This window comes from Benincasa hispida, chromosome 7, assembly GCF_027475165.1.
Source record: "Benincasa hispida cultivar pf3 chromosome 7, pf3_genome.v1.1, whole genome shotgun sequence".
Lineage (NCBI taxonomy): Eukaryota > Viridiplantae > Streptophyta > Magnoliopsida > Cucurbitales > Cucurbitaceae > Benincasa > Benincasa hispida.
The window spans coordinates 17,944,008-17,952,079 of record NC_143484.1 but is presented as its reverse complement, the minus strand read 5'-3'; the positions used below and the strand labels follow the sequence as shown (position 1 = coordinate 17,952,079).

Genomic DNA, 8,072 nt, shown 5'->3' with positions numbered 1-8,072 from the left:
GGCGAAAGCGAGAGAAGGGAAGAGACGCCAGAAGATCATCCTAGTCAACTCGAGAGAGTGCCAGGGAGCGTGGAAAACAGAGAGAGGGTCGACTCTTGCGAGAGCAAGATTATCTTTTGAGTAGAGTAGAGAAAAATAGTGTAAAAGCCTTGGGAAGCAAGAAATTGCTACCAGGCTCTTTATTCTTATTCCACATTGTCATTCTGTACTTCGATATATATTTATAAAATGGAACCTACTTATCTACATCTGTTCACTCTCTTTAAAACACACATGAGTAGCTAAATCTATCGAATGGGTTGAGAAGTACTTAGCTAACATGAACTAGGATCTTCATTGTATGCGATCATCTTGCCTTATGTTGCGCCCAACACCCTTTAGAGCTACTCGAGAGAGAGTCTAAAGCAAGAACATAAGACTTGAGAGAGCTAGGTTAGAATCTAGACTCGAGAGAGCAAGATTAGATCTGCATAAGCAAGAGATGGGGACTTAGAGATAAGCGTTCTTTGCCAACATGCATCGCATGCACCCTAGAGATAGGTTATGGTAATATGCGGTCGCCTTGTATGTGTGTGTGTGTCATTCATCATCGCATAGACAAGAATAGAGGCTTAGATGTAAGTCCTATAGACATCATCACATATATCGCATGCGTTCTAAAACTAGAAGCCGTAGCATTTGCATTAAGAGATGATTTGCTATTGTATGTGTGTAGCATGATCGCATAACATGAACGCAATCCTAGGAAGTGTTAGCTAAACCCCTTCTCAACCCGTTCCCCCGCATATTCATCGCATCTTTCGTATTATTAACTCTTTTCTTAACTCCGCCGCATATATTTTATACTGTAAACAACAAACCAACCAACTCTTTGATTTATTTGTTACCACAAAGTGATCTATAAATTATCATCGCATAGTGTTTTCCTTAGTCCCTGAGTTCAACTCTGGGCTTACCAGGCAACTCAGTAGGATTTATACTTGCATCTTATTGAGAAAACTTGCATGCTCAATGCATTTTCCACCATCGCATCCTTCTCCATTATTTCATTGCATAACAACATGCATCAATTTTTTGGCGCCGTTGCTGGGGACTTCAACAATACATTGTGCTAACGGTAATTCTTTGATTTTCTTTGTAGCTTTCAATCTCTTGCGAATTATGACCTGGAGATTGAAAGAACGTTCCGACGAAGATTGAGAGATAGCTGCAAACAACAACAACAACAAGAGAAAGATAATATGGCGGAACAACTGGGAAATGGAGCACCAAATGAAAATAATTTCATGGTGAATCCCATCCTATTGGCAAACGACTGCAATAGGCCCATTCAGGACTATGCATCGCCCAACCTCTACGATTTCTCCCCAGGAATCATGAGGCCCACTCTTGACAGATCGAGATTTGAAATGAAGTCAGTAATGTTGTAGATGATCCAAACTGTTGGACAATTTGGTGGAAGGCGTGGCGAGGTTCTGCGACACTTTTGTGTTCCCTAACATCTCCACCGAGGAGGTTCGACTAACTTTGTTTCCATTTTCGTTGTGTGACCAAGCACGAAAATGGGCTTATTCTCTCGAACCGAGGGAAATTACATCATGGGAGCAAGTAGTAGAGAAGTTTATGAAGAAGTACTGCCCTGCAACAGAGAACGCTAGAAGAAGGAAGTTGATCACCAATTTTGAACAGGATATTGATGAATTGCTCAGCGACGCTTGGGCAAGGTTTAAGAGGTTGGTAAGAGATTGCCCACATAACGGTTTACTAGACTACTTACAGATGGAGATTTTTTTTATCACGAATTAAACCCTACTTCGCAGACAGCTACCAATGTGGCAGCAGCTGGAAGTCTGCTGGATAAAACTTATGATGAGTACAAGAATATCCTTGATCGTATTTCTAAAAATCATGAAGGCTAGAGAGAAAGCGATCAAAGATTGAGAATCAAGGACAGTGACATGAATAATGGGGCCATCGCATCCCTTAAGAGTCAAATGACTGCAATGATGAACTTGATACAGGGAATCGCAATCAATAGCCCAGCAACGCATGGTGGGCAACTAAACACAATCAACCAAATGACCGTAAGTTGTGCTACTTTCGGTGAAGGACACCCAATAGAGGAATGCCCGCGAAATCCACAGTCAGTCTATTTTTTGAAGAATAATATGTTTTATAACACGTCCAACCCTGGGTGGAGAAACCACCCTAACTTCGCGTGGAAAAATCAACAGCAAAGTTTTCAATCAGTGGCGCAAAAAGAAATGCCACCCGGATTTTTCCCGCGAACCAACGGTAAAACGAGTAATCAAGCCAGCAATTCGCAGGCACCGCAATCTTTCTCTTTGGAAAGTTTGTTGAAGCAATATATTGAAAAGAACAAAAGAGTGCTTCAAAATAAAGCGACGTCCATCCGCAACCTGGAAATTCATATAGGCCAAATTGCGGGCGAACTCAAGAATAGGCCGCAAGTGGCCCTGCCGAGTTCAACGGAACTCCCACGCAACCCAGGGGGTACAAGTAAAGAGCAATGTCAAGTAGTGACGTTGCAGAGTGGAAAGACTGTGGCAGGGGAGAAGAAAGAGCCTAGCTGGACTGCTCCAATTGCGCTGGAACCAGAGATTGCGTTGACTCGAGAAGAAACAGAAGAAAAAGAGGCGATGGAAATAGAGATTGCGTCCACCTCGGAGCCAAAAGAACAGGGGACCATAAGAATACAGCTGCCACCATTCCCACAGAGACTCAGAAAGAAGAAAAATGATGAGGTACAGTATCAACGCTTCATGACTATGTTAAAACAGTTGCATATTAATATTATATTCACTGAAGCAATTGAGGAGATGCCTACATATGCGAAGTTTCTAAAGGATATGGTGACAAAAAAGAGAGGCACTAGTAAGTTCGCCACGGTCGCTTTAACGCAGAGTTCAAAATCTATAATCCCACTGAAAAATGCATGACCTTGGGAGTTTCACTATACCTTGCTCCATTGGAGGATTATACATCGGTCAAGCGCTATGCGATCTCGAGGCCAACATTAACTTGATGCCGCTATCAATTTTTAAGCAGCTAAACGTGGGGCAGCTTGTGCCCACAACGGTGACTCTCCAAATAGTGGATAGATCTCTTGTGCATCCAGAAGGGAAGGTGAAAAATGTTCTTGTTACAATCGACAAATTTATATTACCAACAGAATTCATCATCCTGGACTACGAAGCTGACAAGGATGTGCCCATCATCCTGGGGCGGCCATTTTTATCCACCGATCGTGCCCAGATTGATGTGCATAAAGGAGAGATCATGCTGGACAGGAGCTCAGGTTTGACATTATCCGAGCCATGAAATATCCTGATGAAGAAGACCTCAATGAATCCGATAATGAACCAAATTTAAATGAAGAAGAGAAGCCTAAAGATGAAAATGAAGATGAGGATGCAATCGCATCCATTATAGCATGTAATGCAATCACAGAAAAAAGACAAACAAGGAAGATGAGATGATTACATCCAAAGAAGACAATCTGACAGTGAATGAAGAAAGAAAAACAACAAAACCATCCTAAGAAAAACCACCAACAATAGAGCTGAAGACCCTTCCTAACCACTTGAATTATGCATTTCTGGGGCAGAATGAAAAGCTATATGTAATCATTTCCTCTGCACTTAATGAAAACCAAGAAAATGTGCTGCTGAGCATTCTGAGAAAGTATGTAAAAGCTATTGGTTGGACGCTCGCAGACATTAGAGGAATCAGCCCCGCATACTGTATGCATAGGATTCGTCTCGAAGAGGATCACAAAGGATTGAACGAACATCAGCGCAGACTCAACCCTATGATGAAGGAGGTCGTAAAGAAGGAGATAATCAGGTGGTTAGACACGAGCATCATCTATCCAATAGCCGACAGCACATAGGTCAACCCCGTGCAATACGTGCCAAAGAAAGAAGGGATGACAGTAGTTCCTAATGCAAATAACGAACTGATACCTCAAAGAACGGTCATCGGATGGCGGATTTGTATGGATTATCGCAAATTAAATGCGACAACAAAGAAGGATCATTTCCCTTTACCTTTTATTGACCAAATGTTAGATCGCGTAGCTGGAAATGACATTTACTGCTTCTTGGATGGATATGCGGGTTATAACAAGATCATGATCACTCCTGAAGATCAAGAAAAAACCACATTCACCTACCCGTATGGAATATTTGCGTTTCAAAGCATGTCGTTCGGCCTCTGCAATGCGCCGAGCAATTTCCAAAGGTGTATGATGGCCATCTTTTCTGAATATCTTGAAGACTCTGTAGAAATATTCATGGACAACTTCTCTGTGTATGGGCAAACGTACGAAGTCTGTCTTAACAACTTGGAGAAGATATTGAAAAGATGTAAGGAGATGAACCTCATGCTTAATTGGGAGAAATGCCATTTCATGGTGAAGGAAGGCATTGTGCTTGGGCACAAGGTCTCTAAGGATGGGTTGGAGGTGGATAAGGCAAAAATTGAGGCGATTGAAAAGCTCCCACCTCCAGCGAGTGTAAAGGCTGTTAGGAGCTTCTTAGGACATGCTGGATTTTATAGATGTTTTGTCAAAGACTTTTCAAATATTGCATGACAACTAAGTGCATTGATGGAGGCAGATAGAAAGTTTGACTTTGATGACCAATGCCTCAACACATTCATGATTTTGAAGAACACATTAACGACCGTAGCTGTGTTGATCGCACCAGACTAGACACAGCCCTTTGAATTAATGTGCGAAGCAAGCGGTTATGCGATGGGAGTAGTGCTAGCGCAGAAGAGAAAAACAATACTACATCCCATCGCATATGCGATTAAAACCTTGAATCCTGCCCAAACAAACTACACGACCATAGAAAAAGAATTGCTTGCAGTGATACTTGCATTGGAGAAATTCAGAGCATATTTGCTGGGAACAAAAGTACTCATCCACACTGACCACTCGGCAATAAAATATTTGATGACAAAGAAAGAGTGAAGCTGAGGTTGATTAGATGGGTTCTCCTCCTCCAGGAATTCGGTATGAAAATCATTGATCGCAAGGGGACAGATAACCAAGTTGCAGATCATTTATCCAGATTAGAAAATCCAGAGGTTGACTGCAATCAGTCAGAGGTGAGCGCAACGTTTCCAAAAAAGCAGCTATTTAAGATTGAAGAATTACCATGGTACACAGATGTGGTAAATTTTCTGGTTTGCGAGCAATTTCCCAAAGATTATACCAACCACCAAAAGAGGCGGCTCAGGCATGAATGCAGATCATATTATTGGGATGAGCCAAATCTGTATAAGAGGGGGTCAGACCAGATTCTGCGACTGTGTGTACTGGATGCTGCTCACCAATGCATATTATCACAATGTCATGACTCGCCATATGGAGGGCACTTTGGAGGCCAACACACAACAGTGAAAGTATTACAAAGTGGGTATTATTGGCCAACACTATTCAAGGATGCAAGAGACTATGCGATGAAGTGTGATCGGTGCCAACGCACGGGTAATATTTCATGGAAACATGCAATGCCCATGAACATCATTTTAGAACTAGAATTGTTCGTTGTCTGGGGTATTGACTTCATGGGACCATTTCCACCATCGAATGGTCACAAATATATTCTGTTAGTCGTCGACTACGTTTCCAAATGGGTAGAAGCGGTAGCATGCGACCCAAGCGATGCGATGATAGTCTCCAAATTCCTGAAGAAAAATATTTTCACTCGTTTTGGCAGTCCACGTGCCATAATAAGTGAGGAAGGCTCCTACTTTGTCAATCACATCATCAAAAATTTGCTGCTCAAATATAAGATCCTCCATAAAATGGCCACCGCATACCATCCATAGATGAATGGTCAAGCTGAAGTGTCCAACTAGGAAATCAAGCTAATATTTGAGAAGGTGGTAAAGCCTTCACAAAAAGATTGGGTAACAAAGTTGGACGATGCACTGTGGGCATACAGGACCGCCTATAAGATACCTATAAGCATGTCTCCGTATGACCTTAAACCCTGGTGTTTGGTAAAGCATGTCATTTACCACTTGAGCTAGAGCACAAAGCGCTATGGGCAGTGAAAAAGCTTAACTTCGACTTAAAGGTAGCAGGGGAAGCAAGGAAAATCCAATTGGTCGAGCTTAATGAGTGGAGAATGCAAGCTTATGAAAATGCCAAAATTTACAAAGAATGAGCAAAACGTTGGCATGATAAACAACTATGCGAGAAAAATCTCCACGTCAAACAAAAGGTCTTACTTTTCAATTCAAGGCTACGACTCTTTCCCGGTAAATTAAAGTCACGCTAGTCCAGACCCTTTATAATCATAGAAATATTCTCGCATGGTGCGATTGAACTGATTAATGAGGAAGGGACCCGCACATTCAAGGTTCATGGGCAAAGAGTCAAGACATATTGTGGGGGTGATTTTCATCGGGAAAAGACCTCTGTAGACCTAAGAAATCCGGAATGAAGAAAAATCGAGTGGCCCCTGTGTTGGCATGCGACAGAACATCATCAAGGGTGCAAGTCTTTTGGAATATCCTTTTCTTACCAACGATTAATGAACTCTCACTACTTTTCTTTCTTTTAACTATTTTCGTAGGTTCAAAAAAACAAATTTTGTTAACTTTGTTCTTTTTATTATTTGACCCTCTCAATGTTTTCTTTTCAAACGATCAAGGTGAACGATTGCAGAGGTGCTACACAAAAGACGCAACTACTTTATTCCGTCACCGCAATCGAAGAGAGCAGTTCGCCGCAAAGCAAGATGCATTCACAAATAATGCGAGCGACAGTGCAAATTTGGAGGTTCTATCTTTCCTTGACTTTATTATTCCAAATTTTGCACTATTTCATCGCATTTTAACTTTGATCATTTTAGCATCACATCCTCTTTAGTTGGCGCAATCATTTAACATTGATTAATTTAGTAAGTCACTGCATTATTTTTCTTTGCCAATTATGATTTCATTGATGAAATGCATGCCTCTACTTTTTCGTATATACTAGAGTCAACTTAATTTTAGGAAAGTCAACTTATGAAATATTTCTAGAAGTTAATGGTCTGCTAGTGTAACACAAAAGCTATACAATGATATGCGATACTACTTCTAGATATGCATTATTAATGAATGTTCTTGTAGTATGTTGTGCGTTGTCACAAGTTTCCTTGCATTGAAACCAAGTATAATTTAATTGCAAGTTTCTCGGTGTGATCCGAGGTCGAACACAGGGATTGCTTTAGGTTATTGTTTTATATTTGTGATATATGCGACCGGGGGGTTTTCAAATTAATAAAGGTGTTGTTTGTACATGCGATAAAGTAGATTGTGCAATAAAGTAAAGATAAGCAATAAAAATGCAATAATAAAGTAAATTGCGGTAAAAGTAAATTACGATAAAATAAACCTAAGCTATGATGATACAAAATACAAGTTTCATGATACAAGATACCGAGGTTGAGACTGACTGTGAAGATTATACAAAGATCGTGTCATGTGGTGGCAAGTCTTATGTGTGGAACAGAAAGAGAAAAGATAATAAGTACAAACATCACAAATTCCTTAATTGCGTTAAAGGCATAAGTACGGTTCCACTTTTCCCTTGGCATACACCTCTCGGTGATCGACCGCGTTCCCACATCTCTATGGTGAAATAAGGACAAACGTAATGAACGCAAGGTTGCTTCCATCTCTGGAAGTACTTCTTGCTTTAGTTAACGCATTCTTCTAACCTTCTCTCGATAGATCAGAATGGCATCTTCACTTCTGCTCTCACAGGTGAAGATGTCGTCTAACATGCTTTACCTAAACATCTTTATTTCTTTAGCACAGATTAAGTTAGTTTTTTAATTCATATTAATCACCAAGGGATTAAGAAAACATCATGGAGAAAATGATTTATGAAGGAATGGATATAGACAGAAAAGTGTAAATGGAAATGATCGAGAAATTCAATAATACTATTTAGCGTCTGATACATGGTTGTGAATGAAGAGATTAAGAAGATGAAATACAATTGATGAATGAGAGTTAGAAACAAATACAAATAAGCGTCAACG

The 8,072-nt window shown here is 40.6% G+C and overlaps 1 non-coding gene across 1 annotated transcript; it reads right to left on the bottom strand.

Moving 5' to 3' along the window:
* Positions 1-1,656: 1,656 nt before the first annotated feature.
* On the bottom strand, positions 1,657-1,763 carry LOC150034972 (small nucleolar RNA R71). Its single transcript, XR_016530982.1, has one exon. It is a non-coding gene; the product is annotated as a small nucleolar RNA R71 (small nucleolar RNA).
* Positions 1,764-8,072: the final 6,309 nt, after the last annotated feature.